This window comes from Cryptomeria japonica, chromosome 10, assembly GCF_030272615.1.
Source record: "Cryptomeria japonica chromosome 10, Sugi_1.0, whole genome shotgun sequence".
NCBI lineage: Eukaryota > Viridiplantae > Streptophyta > Pinopsida > Cupressales > Cupressaceae > Cryptomeria > Cryptomeria japonica.
Genome location: NC_081414.1, coordinates 769,958,749 through 769,968,630, shown reverse-complemented (window position 1 = coordinate 769,968,630; position 9,882 = coordinate 769,958,749).

Sequence of the window (9,882 nt, the reverse complement as noted above, 5' to 3'; positions counted from 1 at the left end):
TTGTATCTAGACACATTTGATAACATGACACAAAATCACCGCCAAAGTGTCGGTGGATGGTAACTCATCACAAAAATATACCAATTGGTAACTCATCACAGAGTATTACCGGTTTATACAACTTTTCGAGTTGTCGGTTGGTAACTCAGAGTAATACCAGTTTAACGGATTATCGGTTGACAAAAATTGAAGACTGGGAAAAAGATAACTCCTGCTTCTGGCTCCTTTGCTCCGCTCCGCTTGAGATCCTTAAACCGTTTGATCTCTCTATGCCGCTTGGGTCTTTATACCGCTTGAGATCGGTAAACACTTTCTTCATAACATCAATAGTCTAAAGACTACAACATGATACCAGTTTGGAACAATTACCGGTTGAGCATAATTCATACATTCACAAAGTGATCTCATAGCAGGTGTGTGTCCATCAATGACAATCACAACATAATCATCAAAATGCCAACAGATCCACTGTTGTATAAACACGATGAGGCCTCCCAACATCACCAATTGTGGGCTCTAAAGCTACTGGACACTGTATAGATACTTGTGTATTCTATTGTGGACATCTCGCTACATAATGCCCCTACTGACCACAAGTTAAACAACTCTCTCTAGTGAAACCACAAATGACTGAAGGTGCACTAGGCTGTTGAAAAATGCATCCACTAAAGTTCTGTTGAGAACTTTATGTTGCCTGTGAAGCCTAAAAACAAATAGCATGCTCTCTATCACCTCATGATTTGTGCCTGTAGGAAGAATCCTGATCCTGAGAGCTCTCCTTCTACTAAAAATGTCCACATTTGAATGATGGAGGATTTCCCCTAGCATGTCCTGTTGCCTAAGATTGAGCTCCTCTCAGATCTGATCCCAAAATTGGAGCATTAATAGTGTGCACATCTGAAGAACCTCCTGACAATAGCTTCTCCTCATCTAGTTGTGCCTTCTCCATAGCTAACTCCATCGACTTGGGCTCATGGACCCAAACATCCCCACTGATGCAGTCGTCAAGACCTCTAACAAAATGTTGCACAAGCATCACATCATCATCCACTAACCTAGAATGATGTCTAAGCTCAAATAATTTCTTCTCATACTGCTCAATTGTCATGTCCTGTTGTCTCAAGTTGTGGAACTCATCAAACCTACGGTGTCTCCAAAAATCTAACAAGAAACGAGAACCAAAATGCTCTAGGAATAACTCCCATGATACTGTCGCAATATCCAAGTGTAGCTTCTGCTCCTTTGTAAGCCACCAAGTCAAAGCAAAGCCTCGAAGATGCATAATCATGCACATATCCTTGGTGTTACTACCATACGGATGCATGGAAAAACACCTACCCATATCAAGAAACCAAGTCTCTACCTCCAAACCACTTCTAGAACCATCAAAAGTAGGTGGACAAGACCTAAGAAGATCCCTCAAATGATCTGCTACAACTGTATCCTGATCAAGTACTGTGTCCTCTCTCCTTTGAGTCAAATGTGAGCATTCCATCACTCGCTCCTTCTCTACCTCTCTATCCTGATGAGTAGCATGATGAGATCCCTCTTGTTGATTCCCTTCCTATCTCTTACCTAATCAACCAAGAAATCCTGAAGCACATTTAACTAGCTGCGGAAATACAGCACCACTCCACCAATCCTGTTGTTGCTACTCATGATATGACCCTCCACAAATCTCAAGATGAGGGTTCCATTGAGTACCCATATGAAAAAAACCTCTATATCTAGTAGCCAACTTGTCTAAGAATGATACAACATACAATAAGATGAAATCTAGGGCAACCGAAAGAAAGAAAACAACCACTAGGGATAATCATGTGGCTAATCCCACACTAAAGTGATAATATGCACAATGGGCTCATATGAAACCAAAGTACCCAGTGTACCAACATGGGATCTAATACCATATGTAATGCCCACCAAATACCCTTGAGAAATACAATAACTAACATGCAAATAGAGATAATTTTTTTAAAAAAAAATCAATTAATACCACTCATAACTATCTACTCATAAGCAATAAACATCCATTATCAAAATAACATTTAACCGTCATGAACATATTCACATAAGAACACTACGCAAGCGGAAATAATCACAACACATCTAAGCATTCCCTAGGGTATCTCAATGCCATTACCTAAGCTAACCATAAGAAATAACATAACATCAAATGCATAATGTCGTAATTACCACCATGATCTAATGCATACCAATTCCTAGCATGATTTATTCTTTCCACGCATACATGATCATTCACTACTCTATAGCATAAATAAATCCATCCACAAAGCATACATTAACCAACCCCTTTAAGTTCATTTTAAAACACCAATACAAAATTTTCCTACTTCCAATTACTTATACATTTATATCATCATAAACTAATCACAAGATAATCTATCATATTTCCAACATCACATGAGACTATATGCATATCCATAAATCTATCTCCATTAATAAACTAATATCACATGTTACATCATTTATTTCTCCTAATATACAATCTACCATTTACATGAATACAATATCCTTTACAAAAAGGAACATAGTTCATATTTATAGTATAGTTATATCATGAATCAATACATACATTTGCCATATATTTATATACATCAATCTGCTACAAGAATACATCCATAGTTGAGTAGATAAGATATCCACATCAAGGGAAGAGCATCCAACAAAGAATATCCCAATGGAAGAAGGCATCAAACCACCCGATCATGTGGAACCAAAGGAACCACCCCCCATGCCACTCTAGATCTAGGCTGACACCTAACAACCAAAGGAAAAATAAACACAAATAGCTGCAGAAATGCAAATCATAAAATATCAAATGCAAAACCTCTAGAGGCAACATATCACAACAAGGCTCAAAGCACTAGGACCTACATGTAGGGAAAAGAGTGTCATCACATGCGACAAATGGGAACTTGGACCCACATCCCAACCATCGTAGATGCACATGTGGAGCCATCTCAACCTTAATAGGGTAATAGAGATTAGCTTACCTGGTTTACCAAGGCCTTCCCAATTCTATCTTGGTTCACTACTGCTTGGCAAGGCAAAGGGGCCTACAACCATTCCTTATCTTATTAATATGAACTATTCTACCCAAACCCAAATTATAATATTAAGTTATCACTTGATTAAAAAGTAAAACTCCAAATGAGATAATTGATGAACTAGACCTTGGGTAACCCCTTACAATCCCAGTCACTCACTTGGAAGCCCACTCCCCCTATGTGCCTAGACCTTAGGGTAGCAACAAAGAAATCCATAACATAAATTAATTCAACATAACCAAGGGCTCACAACCACACAAGACCTAGCAAACCGTGATAACAAATCAACCAATAACATACCATGCAAAATAGAAATAATCATATAAGAATACAATGAAGGAGCCTGACTATAAGGTAAACTCAAATATAAGCCAAATAATCAAAATAATGAATAATCAATCAAGTAAATAGACCTAGAACATCTTAGGTATTAGAAATAACCTCTCGGTATTCTTAAAAACAAAATCAAAATATCAGAAAACATCAAAAACTAACCAAATAGATTGCACAACGCATCTACTATGCATAATAGCGCACTTACCACATCCTGCAATGCATTTACAGAAAATCTGCAACACATATACATAATCCTATAGTGTATATAAATAATCCTGCAGTGCATATACATAATCATATAGCGCATATACATAATTTTGTTGTGCATATACATTTTTCGTGCATTTATTCTGAGGACATAAACGGCTAGGAAAACTTATGGATGAAAAACAAAATCAGATAAGTATCGAGAAGACCTGAATAGACCTCATTAGAAATTCCCAGACAAGAGGAAATAAATGAAATAAACCAAACTTCAAATTATAAGTCATAAGGAAAGAATTCCTCAAAATGACAATCACGGTCGCAGGAAAACTAATCTCTGACAGAGACATGGGATAAATCACAGGGACAACCAAAAACTTCCCGACTCCTCCAAACGATAATAAAAGAATCCAACACAAATAAAACACTCAGATCCAACACAATCACATACAAAAAGGAAATCCAACATACACCGATAGAAATATCTTCATGGTTGCATACAGTCGAAACCCAATTATTTTCCCAAACTATAAATTTTAACCTTAGGATATAAAATACATATGAAATAATTCCAAACAAAACTATATAATAAATTTATTTCCCCAAATCTACCCGAGAATAATCTTTTTGAACATACACGGAGTAATCAATCTTTCTGAAAAATAAATTGCATAGAAGGATAATTCCTCCAACCTAAAAAATAGAAGTAATGGAAGGAATTAAAAGAAGCGCAATCCACAATCCAAGCCAAGAAATTTTCAAACTTCAAACCCCAAAACTTGTAGAAGAAAATCAGGATGGTAACCGGACAAAAATCATCGCTGGCCAAATAAATAGAAAATCAAACAAAACTATGCAAAAATGTTGGCCAATTAAAATAAACAATTAAAATATATTTCTTAGCAAACTTTCACAAAAACCAAGGTAAGAATAATAAAATATTATTTAATCAACTTACCCAATAATTTAACCAATCGAATAATAGTGTAGGTAAAGAAAATCTATTAATTAACCCAAAAAGGATAAAAATAAAATAATAATATAAACAACTAGTAAAATCATGGGCTCAAATAATTATAAAGGCATAATAATTAAATTATCAAAGGATATAAATAAATATCCACAAATAATTAATTAAATAATAATTAATTCTCGATATCAATAAATAATCCTTGATATCCCAGGCTAATATTAAGCCATTAATTTAAATATAAACCAAAGGATTAATAATAATAATCACACAATAATATTTAAATATTTATATCAATTATTTATTTAATTTGTTATTATAAACTATGTTAATCTATTAGTTTAATCTATCATTATTAAAGTATATAAATCAATTTAATCAATTAATTAATTAATAATTATGATAGTACACAAGGCAAACCACCATAGAATAATCCAAAAAATCACTACACACAAAACAACAACTCATGCCAAGACTCTAAACTAACAAGGGTAATCAACCTAGAGTATAGGGTGGGTTCCCATGTCATTTCTGATTAACTTACCATTGGGATAAGACATGCTCATACCTGTGAAGCCAGATGAAGTCGATGCCTGGTACCTGCAAACCTACATCAACACTAAACACAACATATATAATGCATATACATCATAATAAACAAATAAGTGATAGAGAATTGTGATGACATATCATACTCGCAATGAGTGATATGAAATCATCTCTACTCACGTAGACAGTCACTCAATATAACGTCAAGACATCACATAAAATCGTAATCATGAAGTAGGGTTAGTACATCATAAGATACCATCAAATTAACATAGAGAAAACATGATACACACATAGGAATGAACACACATGTCCATCATCAAGGAGTAATCCATCATCACAATAGTCTACAAAATGTCATCATCCATATGAGATCATGATGTTAGCACAATGTAATATGTCTAATATCCATATAGAAGCATCTAAAACATAGATAAATCCGTAAACATCTATTCAAAGCATCACAAAATGGTTTAAGCTATGCCATTGTAATCTATCGATGCACAAAAAGGAAAGACTAATCAGGGAGAGACACTACATTGCATAAAACCTCATCCTAACATTTTCCCAATTTTTTTATACATTACATAGAATCAACCAATGAGGTACATCACCATAACCATACATGAAACCACATTAATCTTCACAATGCTCTCATGCTCCATCAAGATCCTTACAAGGAAACTAAATATGTCTACCATAATAAATAATAAATCCTACCATCCTCTAACATGCCACCCATGAAAGAAGAGGAACAAACCAAGGTGAAAATGTTCCAATCTCAAGAACACAATAATAAAATCGAAGTTATAACATAGACTCTAAATTATTATCATAAGGAGAAAAACAAACATGATTTCAAATAGAATTGATAAAAAATTATAATCCATATAATCATATATAATTCTAAGGTATAAAAAACATAGTAAACTCATTCCATCAACATATGCACAATTGATAAATCAAAATTACAAAGGTCCTTGTGCAACCTTGTTAATGAAAAGCACACATCTATGAACTCCCACTGCATAGCTAGTACCAAAACTAAAAATGATCAAAGCGCCTAAGTATACCAATACCATCACATAGAGTGTATCATAAATATTATGTATTACCACAAAAATTCATTAAGATGTGCCAATCCTTAAGAAATATATGCCTCAATACATATCTCACTAGTAATCTCTAAAGCTCTCCCAAGTTCTCCACAATCAACAAAGAAAAATAGATAAAGAAACCTACATGTTTCTAACAATGAACAATAAACAACACATGACCATAAAAAAGTGTTCACAATAGCTCTACACTAACCTCAAACCCAATTTCATGTGAATCCAAACATCCAAAAAGACTTAAAAGAACAAAGAGAGAGCCTACAAATCATAAGCATGCAGCATGTACTTTTACATACACCTATAAAGTTAAATATTGTTAAATATTATCTCCTTCACAACACCCTAAATCAAAAGCCTAAACTACACCCAATCTTTCAATCATGATAGAAAAAACACAACATATATATCATGTCACTAAAATGTATGTAAGTCTTACAATTTATAGAGGATCACACTATTTGCATCTACAAACCAATAGAATAACCCCAATAACATCTACTAAACTCAAATTCAATAAATATCATCATAAATGTCTCATAATACACAAGAAGATAAAGATAAAAATACTCTTTAAATGAGCATCCATAGAAAACCAATATGTTAACATGGAGGAATTGACATCTTTCTTTGAACATAAAACAAAGACTAAAAGTCCTCTATGGTACATCAGCATGTTAAAATCTCTAATAACATGAGGAGAAACATCTATCATCAAATTATGAGTCCACATCACCACTATAATCTCCTAATAAAATTTGTAACCAATCTATTGAAGCATCATGATAATCATCTTCTAATTGAAGATCATCCATGACCCCGATAAAATCAAAGAACTCACAACCATGACCTCCCAAAGGGTAAATTCAAACCACAATTTCCAAACCAAGAGGATGTGACCACTATCAAAATATTAGGAACAAATCTATTACCACAAAACCATCATTGACAATAACTCCCATTGAAATATATAACCAAACTATCATGTCATAGTGATAAAACATCATGCTATAAGTCTGATAACTAATTATCTAGGAACTATACACTAGACATCCCTCATCTCATTGCACACATAACAATTCATAAATGATCACAAAAAAGGTCAAATAACTAAATCTGCACCAACATTGAACAAATCTCATGAATATAGACAATATATATTCAAGTCATACCACTAAGATAAATAATTTATGCATACCCAATCATTCAATAGCTTATATATATGAATCCAATGAAACATACAAACTCGATAGTACATCAGTAACCTATAACTTTAGATAACCAAGAAGATAACATAAAGATCGCAAGACTCAAACACTGAATCAATAAAAAATTCAATTTATGAAAAGAATCCACAATGCCATAGTCTAGGAGGCAAAATAAGAATCTAGGAGATAAGAATCACCTCCTGGATCTTAATAATACTTGTAAGATGTTCAAAATTTAGGGCTTCCACATCTTAATGGATAAAGCCACTAACTTTTCTTGGCCACAATACATAATGGGAAGGGAATTGAATTTTATTAATAAAGTCATGGAAGGATTGAATATAAATCAACTTAATTCCTCCCTCCCTTGTTAGAGTTGAAAACTAAATTTGAATTAGGGTTGACATGCAATACTAGATCTAGGACAAACAATGAGAAATTGCTATAAAATAGAAGTAACAAAATATTGTAGATATCATGCAAAGCTATAAACCTAGATTTGGGGATAGGAAATAGATTAGAACCTATGACATAAAGTTTAGGTCTAGAATTGTCAGGACCAGAGGGACCAGGTTGCCCTAGTACTCTAAATATCAAGGGAAGACAAACTTGATGTTTTTTAGATCAAGATGATGCATTAGAAGGTCATAAGAAATTCTCAGGATTGAGGGAAGTCAATCATCCCGGTCCTCCATTTTTCTTGCCTTCAAAATCTAAGTTTGTTTTTTGTCATCTACTCTACTAGACTCCTCACTTGTATCTCCTGAGACAATTCCATGCAGACAAAAAAGAAGAAAATAGATTTTATTGATGGGGTTTTTCCTTTGTTCAAATCCTAGTTTAGGAACTAACCATGAAATTGAATTGCTAATTTAAATGGAATTGAATTGAAGTAGAATTCTCAATTTTTTAGGGAAAGGATAAATCTAAACTAAAAATGCTTGAACTTGATACCTTCTTGAAGTTTCTTTGAATCCTAATGTAAGGGTTTAGGATATCATGTAGAATGTCTTTATAGAAGATTGATTGTGGATGCTTGAAGTTGACTTAACCTTCTCCTCAAATGCTTGATGAATTCTTGAATGATTGCTCATATAGACTTGGATTGATTTTTATATAGTGTAATTAAGATCTCACTCATGATTTATCTAATGTTAGAAAATAGGATGGGTCAACTAAGTTGAGAAATCTCCTTTTCCAATTACATTAGAATATGAAACTTGTAAGAGATAAATATGATTGACTAACCCCTTATCCAAGAGAGTCAATTCAATACCTATGCGCTTAGGTTTTTTATTCCTTTGCTGCTTGGAGATGATAATTTAAATGATGCAGAAGACTAGGGTTTTAAAATTGAATCTAAAACTAACTATAACAACAGTATGAAAACTACAAATCAAATATGGGAACAAAACAAGAATATGCTAGTGCACCTATGATTCAAATCTAAGCTATTTCTATAGGGACTGGGCCAAATTGACCGACTGATTCTAAAGTTGGAGAAACTGACTAAGTATCAGGGTCTATGTTTTTGAAGACATGTTCTAATTACCAATGAAATTTGAGTTGATTTTGAGGGGACTGGGGAGCCCAGAGCACCTTGATCCTAGGACTGGGGCACCCTGGGTGACTAGCTCCCTACAACTTTGACTTGAATTGTAGAATTGTGTCTATGGCAGCATCGCAAGGCATATTTCTCTATCAAAATTAGATGTGGACCTATAGTTGAACATACAAGATAGAAAAATGGTGTGTGTGTGGCTATATAGGGTTTTTCATTAGTCAACCCCTATTTTTGTGATTTCCACTTCCATAAATAGCCGATATTGAAATTGGAATTATGTGTGCCCTTGATATTAAGTGTGTCTAAGATTAAGAGAACATCCATTCATCCATGTTGAATACATTTACATCCCTTGTTAGTGTATGTAATAAGACAATAATGTCTACAATCGCTCCTTTCAGAAAGGATTTGTGGATGGTTTTTTGAAATTTAGACTACCCCTTTCTAGCCATAAAAAAGTATTCCTTTGCAATTACATTCTTGTAATAACCTTCTTTGCATTAAATTTGTATTAGGACAATGTAAAATCCCAGTGAGCATATTCCACTCTCTTGATAATTAAATTTCATTGGTTCCCTATTTTAGTGAAATTTTTAGCAAGAATTCAATTGAAAATCCCGGCTTTATCATTGATTATTTTTTGAATCTCAAGTATAAAAATTATTACTTAAGAAAAACCAGGTGTTTAGTAGTTTTGGAAAACTTACCTTCCCCTACAACATTAGTGGCAAGATTATTTTCTTTCTGCACTCATGTCTCCTCTAGTATTCCTTCTCTTGGTATAATGAGTTTTTAAATGAAAGGTCTTGAGTAATATAAAGATGGATTTAAAATTTATTTTGGTGCACTCAATTCTCACCTACCACCA